A 10966-nucleotide genomic window follows, 5' to 3' on the forward strand; every position below is an offset into this window, starting at 1 on the left:
ACAGGCCTGTCAGTAGGATGGAGCAAGGTGGTACCTTAATATTTGTCATCATCGCCTAAGTCACCCTGAGAAAACAAACAGCAAAGAAAGCAGCTTTTCATGCGTTATCAGCCATCCCAAACATCTGGTTTCCCCCCCAAAATAAATCACTCCAAGTCAATGAAGTCTTAGTGATGATTTCATAGAATTCTCTCTAAATAACAACAGAAGCACCCATGAAGGAACCTGGTAGATGAAATGTGGCATGTAATCAACAAAGGGTTTAATTTGTGTGTTATTTGCAATTCATCCTGCTTTTGATTAAGAAAGCTTTTGCTGTACGAAAGAATGTAGCAAAGGATCTGTACTTAGTAGGCATTCAGTGGTGTTACAATCATGAAAAGCATTCTTGCAACTTAAAAAAATTAACCAGCTTGAGATCTATCAGAGACGATGTCCCAATTAGAAGTTTGGCCCTTTAACTGATAAAAATGAGTAGAAAATTTACGTATATAACTCTAGCTTTTAAGAAATATTTCTGTTTGCCCGCATCGGGTCTTAGTTTGGGCACGCGGGATCTTTTAGTGATAGCGCAAAGGCTTAGTTGCCTGCAGCAGTGGGGTCTTAGTTCCCTCACCAGGGGTCAGACCCACCAGGGATTGGGTTGATCCAATCCCTGCACTGGATTCTTATCCACTGGACAACCAGGGAAGTTCCTGAGTTTTTTTGTTTTTTTTTTATAATGGGGGTAGTATAGTCTCATTTTGGACTTTCCTGGTGGCTCAGTGGTAAAGAATCCATCTGCCAAGCAGGAGACACAGGAGACGCAGGCTCCATCTGTGGGTCGGAAGATCCCCTGGAGGAGGAAATGGCAACCCACTCCAGTATTCTTGCCGAGAAAATCCCATGGAGGGAGGAACCGGGCGGGTTACGCTCCACGGGGCCTCGTGAGTTGGACCCGATTTAGGACTAAGACCACCGAATATTTCATGTTATTGGTGGGAAAGGCACAAAAGGGTCGACAGCAAGAAGTCCCCTCTCAGTCGCCAGCTTCCCAGGGTCCCTCCTCAAAAGCCACCAAATGAGCCAGTGTCCCTGGTAGACCAGGGGTTAAGACTCCACTCTGCCAATCCCAGAGGCGTGGGTTCCATCCCTGATCAGGGAACCAAGATTCCCACATGCTGTGCTCAAGGCCAAAAGATGGGAAAAAAAAACAAGAAAAAAAAGGAGCCAGTCTTCAGATGAGTCCCTGTTATGTGGGAGGGTTTTATCAAAGAGCCGGCCATCCTAGGCATAATACCATGTTGACATGCTCCTTCAAAGGCTCTTATTCCTATAAGTGAGGTTTCTGTCTTCTCAATTCTGCTGTTTTGAAATGCTAATTTTATTAGGACCTATTCAACCTAAGGTAGTAAGTATCCTTTGGCCAAGAAAAGCTGAAAGCTGAATTCTAAATAAGGTAGTGAACGCATTACCAGGGCTTCGGCCCTACCTTCAGAACTTAAATTTGCGTGATGTCTTCAAACGCACCGCCCTCTGCTATGATGCGGTGTGTAGGAGACCCGCGTGGGAGCCCTGCGGAAGGGGCTTTGGAGGAGACCCTGCAAGGTGATTCTTTTCAGGACACTGGGAGTCAAACAGCTCTTGTGCCCAGCTCCTCCCTCCCGAGGTCTTTCACCAGATGCCCACACACAGCAACGAGCTGCAGTGGGATTTCTGTCCCTTGGCTTACATCCCACCCTCGGCTTCCCAAGGGCTTAGAACAAGCTCCATAGGATGCAGAGTGGCCTCCATCACGGGCTCTGCCCCCACCTCCCTCCTTTGCTACCCACGAACATGCCAAGCAGGCTCCCGGAGCAGGGGCTGTGTATATGCTCCCCCCACCTCCCCGAATGCCCTTCCCCCCACATTTACTTAATCTCATCATTCAGGTTTCAACTCAGAATTCCCATCCTTGGAGAGCCCTCCAGGGCCCCCATCCCTGAGATCCACGTTAGTCGTCGCCCCTCAATCATTTCCTACCCAAGTACCGGTTTTAGTTCAGCATGGACACTGCTGTCAGTACCATCCTGTCATCTGCTGCTTGATTGATCTGTGCTCAGCTTTGCGACCCACATTCCCACCACACCGTGAACTCTGTGTGTGTCTGTCCCACGCCTGCACGGCCAGTCGCTCAGTCATGTCTGACTCCCTACGGCACTCCCTACCTGGACTGCAGCCCACCAGGCTCCTCTGTCCATGGGATTTCCCAGGCAAGAATAATAGAGCAGGTTGCCATTTCCTTCTCCAAAGGATCTCCCCTACCCAGGGATCGAACCTGAGTCCCTTACATCTGTCTCCTGCTTTGGCAAGTGTGTTCTTTACCACTAATGCCACTTGGAAAGCCCTCAGATTTTTGATGCTTTGATTTAAATTAGGAAGGGATAAAAAAATATCTGTGTTGACTGTTTTAAGTCCCTGATCCTGTTTGCATGGCCAGGACAGATGACATCAGGAGTTTAACCAGTGGTAAACATTTCTTAAAACCAGCAGAATCTCTATATAGTCAGAAAAAAAAAAACTAGGGAAACCTCAAGGAATGTACCAGAAAAAAGTCATATGTTAAATGAAACAGTTTTTTATTTTCTACTAGGACAGTTCTGTTGGTTGAGAACTATCTTATTCCAATACCATCTTCTCTTCATAATGTTTACTAAGAGGAGAAATGGCAGGAAAATGATACAAAATGTTATAAATGAGAGATAGGAGAAGAGGTGATGGGGAATCTCTGTTTTAGGAATTTTCATTCAACTTTTCATCCAATAGGCACTTCTAGAAAGATCTGAGGTCAGAGGTGAGAATTATCATTTTCAACATTGTCCTACAACCCACTGCTATTCAGTATCATTTCGGCATTGTGTCTAGCAAAGGAAATAGAAGTTTCTCTACCAAGAAGATCTGTGCAGTTGTCTAGATTCTATATAACAACCATCCATAAATCAGTATATTAATACTTTTTGGTAGCTCCTAACAGTGCATTACCATCGTCTCCACTGGGCAGCAATTAAGTGCCCATAAGCTGTGGAGTCAGGAATGGAGTCACAAGAAAGAGCTAAAAACTAAGTCGAGGACATGTATGTGGATGTCCATGCATGGAAATAGACTGCGATTGTACCAAATCGACAGCAACAGCTACCTTTTGTGGAGGTGGGGACTTGGAAGCAGTTACCAAGAACTTTTAGCTTTCTCTCTGAAATATGAATGTTTTTAGGTATGAATTGGATTTATGCATTGCTTATGTAATTTAAATTTGATTTTTAAATTGTAAGACAATCATGCTGTATCAGTCCGTCAGTCAGTTCAGTCGCTCAGTGGTGTCCGACTCTTTGCGACCCCGGGAATCGCAGCACGCCAGGCCTCCCTGTCCATCACCAACTTCCGGAGGTCACTCAGACTGTAAGTATAAAAAGTAGTAAAAGCAGCGTGTATGCTGTCGCTCAGTCGTGTCCAACTTTTCTGACCCCATGGACTGCAGTCCACGAGGCTCTTCTGTCCAGGAGATTTCCCGCAAGGATACCAAAGTGGGTTGCCATTTCCTTCTCCAGGGTATTTTCCTGACCCAAGTATCATACCTGAGTCTCCTGCATTGCAGGTAGATTCTTTACCAGTGAGCCTCCTGGGAAGCCCAATAAAAGCAGCAGTAGCCACAAAGAAAAAAAAAATCAACCAAATACGTGGGTTCAATATTAATATTACTACGTTTATATTTATTGTACAACAGCATATGTAATCTGTGTGTCCTTCCTTCTATAAATAGTTATAATATTTTAGAAACGAAATTTTAGCACACGATAACATTTAACTGACATGCATTTGAAACTCTATTCAGGCTTCACTCCTCCTGAACGTCCCCGCCCCCAGCCCCCTGAAAAAGGAAGTCTCCAGTTTTGACGAGATCAACAGGATCTCTGAAGTCAAAGTGAAAGGCAAAGCCATTTAGCGCCTTGTAACTGCTACTGAATCCCTGACTCGCGGCTCTCCCAGTTGGTCCCTTGATTCCCCTGAAGAAATGTCTTATCAGATCAACAGTGATGTCCGTCAAAAAGAGAGAGAAAGCCCCCCGCCTCCCCTGCAAACGAGGGGCGTTAGTCCCCGGGCTGAGAAGGGCGGAGGCGTCATGGTGCGTCCGAAAGGATAAGGGGAGATAAAGTGTATCAAAGGAGCCTTGACACATGGGATGCTACGCAGGCCTGTCTCCCCGAGAGCATCTCTGGCCTGACTGACAGGGGATTAATCCCCAGGGGGGCGGTGAACAATGGCAGAAGCGGGTCTGGGGCCCAACACCTGGATGTAAGGTGGGCTGCACCCGGAGGCCCGCACGCGCCCCCCTCCCCCAGCCTCCAGGCCTCGGGCGCCCGCTCGCCACCCTTTCTCTTGGATAAACATGTTTGAAAAATAGGTCGGGGTTTTTTTGTTTTGGTTCTGTGCACAGGGGGCCAGGGAAGCAGAAGATGTCAGGGATTCAACAGTCGCCTGCTGGGATCTCCTAAAAGAAAGGGTTTCCGGTGAATGCAGGGGCTGGACCTCCTTTCGGACCCCAAATGAGGGAGATGTTTTTGAGATGACATGGACCACTCTAAAATGGACCAGGTGGTGCCAAGGAATTATTGTCCCTTTTGTTATTAGAAGTGACAATAGCCTTGCGTGGTTTTTCCCCTGAATAAACTGGGTTTTTTCTATCTGAATACTAACATATGTAGGGTGAAAGGTCATGAATTCTATGACATGCTTTTTTTTAAATTTTACTTTTAATTAATTTTTTTTGCCTGCGTGCCATGTGGGATCTTAGTTTCTGGACCAGGGGTGGAACCCGCACCCACTGCGTTGGAAACGCAGTCTTAACCACTGGAGGCGCCAGGGAAGCCCCTAGGTCGCCCTTTAAGGTTCTATAGGTAGGAATGGGAGGGGGGAGGAGACAAGCTAGCTGAGCAAGTGCAACAAAATCTTAATAATTATTAAATCTGGCTTGTCACCTATAGTCTGTAGCCTAGAGCATTCACTGTGCTTGTCATTCTACTCATTGGGTAGAGTTTGAACAGTTTTATCCAAATTAATAATGGTGATGATGATGATCATCTTTTTAAGATGTTCTAAGGATGGTCGTGATCGTGTGAATGTTTACCAAGTCTTGTGGCACTTGGGTCTGTTAAGCTGTCTGAATCACGGACACGTTCTCAACTGGGTTGGTGACGTCAAGAAAACCTTCTGAAAGTGATGACTTGAAATGATGATGACAGGCAAACATGGAGTAAACGAAAATAACCTCCTGGGTTGCACTGCCTCTCATCAGGAATACCTGCTCCCTCTTGCTGGGCGCTGGCTCTGCTGCTGCTGCTGCTGCTAAGTCGCTTCAGTTGTGTCGGACTCTGTTCGACCCCATAGACGGCAGCCCACCAGGCTCCCCTGTCCCTGGGATTCTCCAGGCAAGAACACTGGAGTGGGTTGCCATTTCCTTCTCCAGTGCATGAAAGTGAAAAGTGAAAGTGAAGTCGCTCAGTCATGTCCGATTCTTCGCGACCCCATGGACTGCAGCCCACCAGGCTCCTCCGTCCATGGGGTTTTCCAGGCAAGAGTACTGGAGTGGGGTGCCATCGCCTTCTCCGGCTCTGCATGCATCTCATCTCATCCTCACATGGCTCAGAGAGGTTAAGTAACTTTCCCAAGGTCATCCAGCCAATGAGGGGTAGATCCAGAGGTCAAACTCGAGGCAATCAAGTTTTAGATTCTGTGCCCTGGCTCGTACCTACTTTCTGACAAGAGAGAGCAGAAAAGAGGAGAAGGGAAAGAGGAGATTCACAAGGTTTGCTGCCCTGTCCTTCTTTGAAATCATAATTATTATTAAAAAAAGTAATTATTTAGCTTCAAACGACCCATTTAGCTTTTTTTTCCAAAACCTCCTCAGTGCAATCTTGCTCATAGATCCAGTCTTTATCCAGAATTTTGACATTTTATTCACTGTGGGTTTTTTTTTTAAGGCACCGAATTTCGTATGTGTTATTTAATCTTCCACAACCCTGCGAGGTAACTATTACTCCCACTTCACAAAGGAAGAAACAGTGATACAGAAGATGAGCATTTGCCTAAAGCCTCATAGCTAGAAAGAGGCAGATCAAAACATTACAGTTTTTAAAAAGCATTGCGTTAAAATATCACTCACCTTGAGATTGAGTTTTTTGGTGTCTTCTTAAATTTTCTGCCTCACCTTAGTACCAGACCCTTTTGCTTGGTAGCTAATGACATCTTTTAAAGGTCTTTATAAGGAAAGAAATTCAATACCTAGTTTGGGGCTTTGGCCCTCGCTACTGTACGTTTCTCCTGAGCAGAGAGCACATCTCACTCATTTTGTGCCCTCAGTTGTCGGCCCGGGAAAAGGTGCAGTGTAAGTGTCTTGTTAAAGCAAGTCTCTGGGCATTGGGGTGTTACCTCCTCTTCAGGAGCTCTGGCAAATAATGAGTCTATCTTTAGATGATGCTTGAAAAACAGACAAAAAGCCATCGCTCGTGCAGCTATCTCCACTCGTTAGGAAGGGAAAACTAGCAGGTGAGCGCTCAGAGCTCTAGAAAATACTATTCCTAAGTAAGTCTTAGAAACAGGAAAGGAACCTCGTGTAGACATTTTGCCTAGCAAGTGTCAGCTGTCGTAATTGAAGGTAGGAAAATGCTAGCTGAAAGTTTTGAAGGAAGAACCGGCAGAAACCATGAAAGCAAAGCACATCATTCATAATCATTTTTATAAGAGTGACAGTTTGCCCTTGTCAAAACTAGAGAAATTCCATGCTATTGCAAGAGAACACTCCATTTTTGGGGAGCTGGCATGAAATTTCTTTCCACTTTGGATCAAAAAGACTCTAACAACAATAATTATAATTTACTGCACAATTAATAAGACACTGAGCTAAACAAGACAGGGAGCTAAACACTTTATGTGACTTAACGCAAGTAATCCTGTGAAGTGAGAATCACCCACATTTCATAAATACAAACATTTGCTTAAATGTTTGCTTAAAAGACTCCTAGTTAGAATCGGGCAGAGCAGAGATTTGAACCAAAATATCGCAGTGCCCGGCCTAACCATTTAAGCCAGGAAAAGAAAAATCAGTTATTTAACTTTTTAAACATGTCCCAAATTCCTGATTATTTGCCTGGAGCTCATGCCCTTGTGTTGGCCAATTCTGAGCTTTAAACAGTACAATCTTTCAGCCTGGTCCAAACTTTAACTTTCAGTATTCAAAGGGACTAAACCTTTTTCTACTGATTGTGAGTTCGTTCCTCCCGGAAGAAAATTAAACCTTATTGTACTGACCCTAAACCTAACTGTCAATTTAAGAAAAAAAAAGAAGAAGTCAGTTGCCTGGACAGGTGGCTGTAACTTGTGGTCAATGAAAGCCATCCTAGCAGTGGCACAGGGGCGAGGGGGTGGGGCAGCTAGGGATAGTTTCTGAGAAGACCTTCCTTAGATCAGTATCAAAACTGACTAAGGGACACCTATTGGACACCCCTTAACAGAACACAGACACCAAGGGAGGAAAAAAAACAGCTGAAAAGGACAATTTATTTCCTAGTAAATTGCAGAAACAAATGTCATAATCTCTCCCACCCAGTTGTACTAGGCTATTCACACACTGGGGCTTCCCGGGAGCTCAGCTGGTAAAGAATCTGCCTGCAACGCAGGAGACCTGGGTTCTATCCCTGGGTCGGGAAGATGCCCTGGAGGAGGGCAAGGCAACCCACTCCAGTATTCTTGCCTGGAGAATCCCACGGACAGAGGAGCCTGGCAGGCTACAGTCCATGGAGTCGCAGAGAGTCAGACACGACTGAAGCAACAGAGCACTCACACATGTGTGATCCACAAAATCCCAGACTTTAGTATAGACATTGGCTCATAATCGTGAAAAACAGAGGTTAAGGAGCCAAATCGTATTTAAACGAGTGGAGTAAAAATAGATGTGTGGCTTGCAGCCCCCAGTTGCTTATTAAAGAAGTCAAGCTGGATTGTTGGTTCTTTCACTACCCCCTGCTCCAGCCATTCGTAATTTTAAATCTGTTGAATGCGATTTGGTTAGAATATGGAGGTGGCTCAATTTTTCACATTGGCTTGCAGAAGTTTTGTCTCCACTCTGCACCAGGAGTTGCGAACACAATGGCATGCGTGAATCTTGTGTATCAGTAAAGAGAGCCCCTTGAACTCCGCCTGCGGGGAACAAAGGGTTTCCAAGATGCATCTGAGTAGCAGATGTTGAGTTATCTGAAGGGTCAGAATGCCAATTAGATATTGAACATGGCAGGAGGAGGGTGGAGTTTCCAAAACAAATGAACGATGAATAGGAGCGGTCCGGAGTTTAGGCTCAGGTCCTGCTGTTCTTTTGTACAATGATTTGTGGCAAATTTGTTTTGTCACTGAGGCATAGTCCCCCCGGGTCTTAAAGTGATTTTTGTAATCACAAAAAGGAATTTTTTTTTTTTCCTTTAAATGTCCTTTTCCTAATCAAAACTGGATATCAATTTATTACTTTAAGAAATACATTTGAACAGCTGTGTTTTATCTTCATTGGAGATGTACAAAAATGTGATCCTGCATGAAAAACTAGCAGGCAGGCATAGTCAGAAGGGAGGGAATAATTCAATTAAAAAATTTTTTGGATAGAAATCTGATAGAAATCAGGCTTTTTTTTTTTTTTTTTTTACTTTTTTTTAAAGATTAAAAACATCATTTGGTCCAGCAATTTGCAGATTTTATTGTTTTTCCATTTTATGGGATAAGAATATCATTTTCAATCTAAGATGCCTACAATGAGAAAAATGTGGGAAACCTAAGATACAAAATGCTTCCATAGTTAATTATGTATTTCTATAGGTGTTACCGTCATAAATCATTCTTAGAGAAACAAGACCAAGTAGCAGAACCACAGTGGCTTCTGTTTAAGTAATTTCATTTGATTCCTGAAATACTTCTGGCTATTGTTTTTTTGAAACCACCCACATGTAGTAAAATTATATCGCTGAGCGGACCCGCCCTGCTCTCTCTCTCCTCTGACTTCTGGCAAGTACCAGACCGTGGAATACCAAAGGCAAACCAGCAAAAAAGGAAATTGGGATTGCATTGATTTAAATCAGCCAAGGCTGTGACCAAATTATTTAGTTCTCTTCTGACCTTTGGAGGTCAGATTTGACTATTTATGCTATCTGCTAATGCTTTACTATTTTTCATTGCTCTGCCTGTTAACAATTCTGACCTACAGCCTTTCAGCCTGCGGGGTGGTTATATTAAACAATCACTAATTACTTCTTGAAACATATGCTCCCGTTTTAAAATGTCATTGAAATAAAAGCCCAACCAGAAGCTCTATGTTCATTTCATGAACGAAAGCAAAATGTAAGCACTGAATATTTCTGGGAAGTCAAACATTGCCAAATCTGAGGAATAATGGGAAAATAACCTACCGTCCTCTCATTATTAACTTGGAAATTGTTTAAAGACTACTTTTTAAAAATAAATATCAAAGGCAGCAAGTATTCTCCTTCAGTCACATTGTCAAATATGCCAGCATTCCTGCAGAGAATGTACTTTTATCTTTGCTAAAGGTCTTAAGTGTAAAAATATTATGTCATTTTTCTTCTCTTCCTTCATCCACTATGTGCCAGACACCATGTTAGGTCTTGGGATATATGAGGAGAAAGAAGTCAGAATTCTCTGAAAATTGGCCTTTTTCTTATCTGACTTGAAAATGCTTCATTCCTTAGAGCACAAACAAAAGCAAACATACATTTACATTTTCGAATTTTATCACGGAAAGAAGTGAATAGGAAGTTATGGGTTGGTAAACCTGGTTTATTTTCCAGAATTCCTCTCTGATTTTATTTAAGATGAAAGAAGAGGTTTTCACTGTCCAAAAAATAAAAGATAAGTAATTTATTCTAAATCAAAACAGGCAGAGACAAAGAACACATTAAAATAATAATTCAACTAAAATTGCTATCATTATTTTTGTTATTCAGCTATCCCACGAAGAAATTCCACGCAGGAATTTCGAGAGTTCTGGTTGAGGTGGCTGTGTATCCCCGTGCACTTGCCTTCAGAACTCAAGAGATACGTCATGAAGGAAAAACCTGGCAAGCTTTCCTCTTGATGACGCTGCTCCATGAAAACGAATGAAATGTGGCAGGAAAGGGGTCGCCCGTCCACTTCCTGATTTCCTGTGCTTTACATTCTTACACATAAACCTCTAATTCATTTCAGAATACAAAGGTCACCACAAGAAGATCTGAGGCTAAATATACCCTTTTGTCCAGCAGAAGGATAACAGCGATTTTTTTTTTTCCTTTTTACCAAAATGTAGCCATAGCCAGGTGTTTCCCATGTCTGACAACCCACATCATGAGTATCTTTACAGATCTGAAAAAAATAGCATTAAACACTTGTAAAAACTTTTTATCTGGAATAATGTTAGATTGACAGAGAAGTTACAAAGTTGATAATAAAGAGTGCCTGTCACCCCACTTCCTCTGTTGGTAACATCTTACATACCCACATACATTTGTCAAAACTAAGAAATTAACAATACTGGTAACTAGACTGTGTGGATTTCACCGGTTTTCCCACTGATCCTTGTTGGTGACCCAATCAAAAAGTCACATTGCATTGAGGTGTTTATCAACTTGTAGATTCAAATATTTTTTGTGGTTTACCTCTCAAAAATAATTTATTTGGAAATTAATTAAATTTAAAAGACATTTTAGGAGTAAAAAGAGTCTGGATTTGTTTTAATCAGATCAGGCAAAAGAACTCATGTTTCATAGAGATTTATTATTAAACAGGATAGTGTTTTCTCAGTTGAGAAATCCTCTTACCCTAGTAATAAAATATATTGTTACAAATTTTAAAAACAGAAGAGATACTCTGAAAAGTTAAAACCACAAGGTACCATTTCTCACCAGTCACATTTGCATCA

Source organism: Bos grunniens, chromosome 13, assembly GCF_055505025.1.
Source record: "Bos grunniens cultivar Pamir isolate PY7600 chromosome 13, Bosgru_T2T1.0, whole genome shotgun sequence".
In the NCBI taxonomy this organism is placed as follows: domain Eukaryota; kingdom Metazoa; phylum Chordata; class Mammalia; order Artiodactyla; family Bovidae; genus Bos; species Bos grunniens.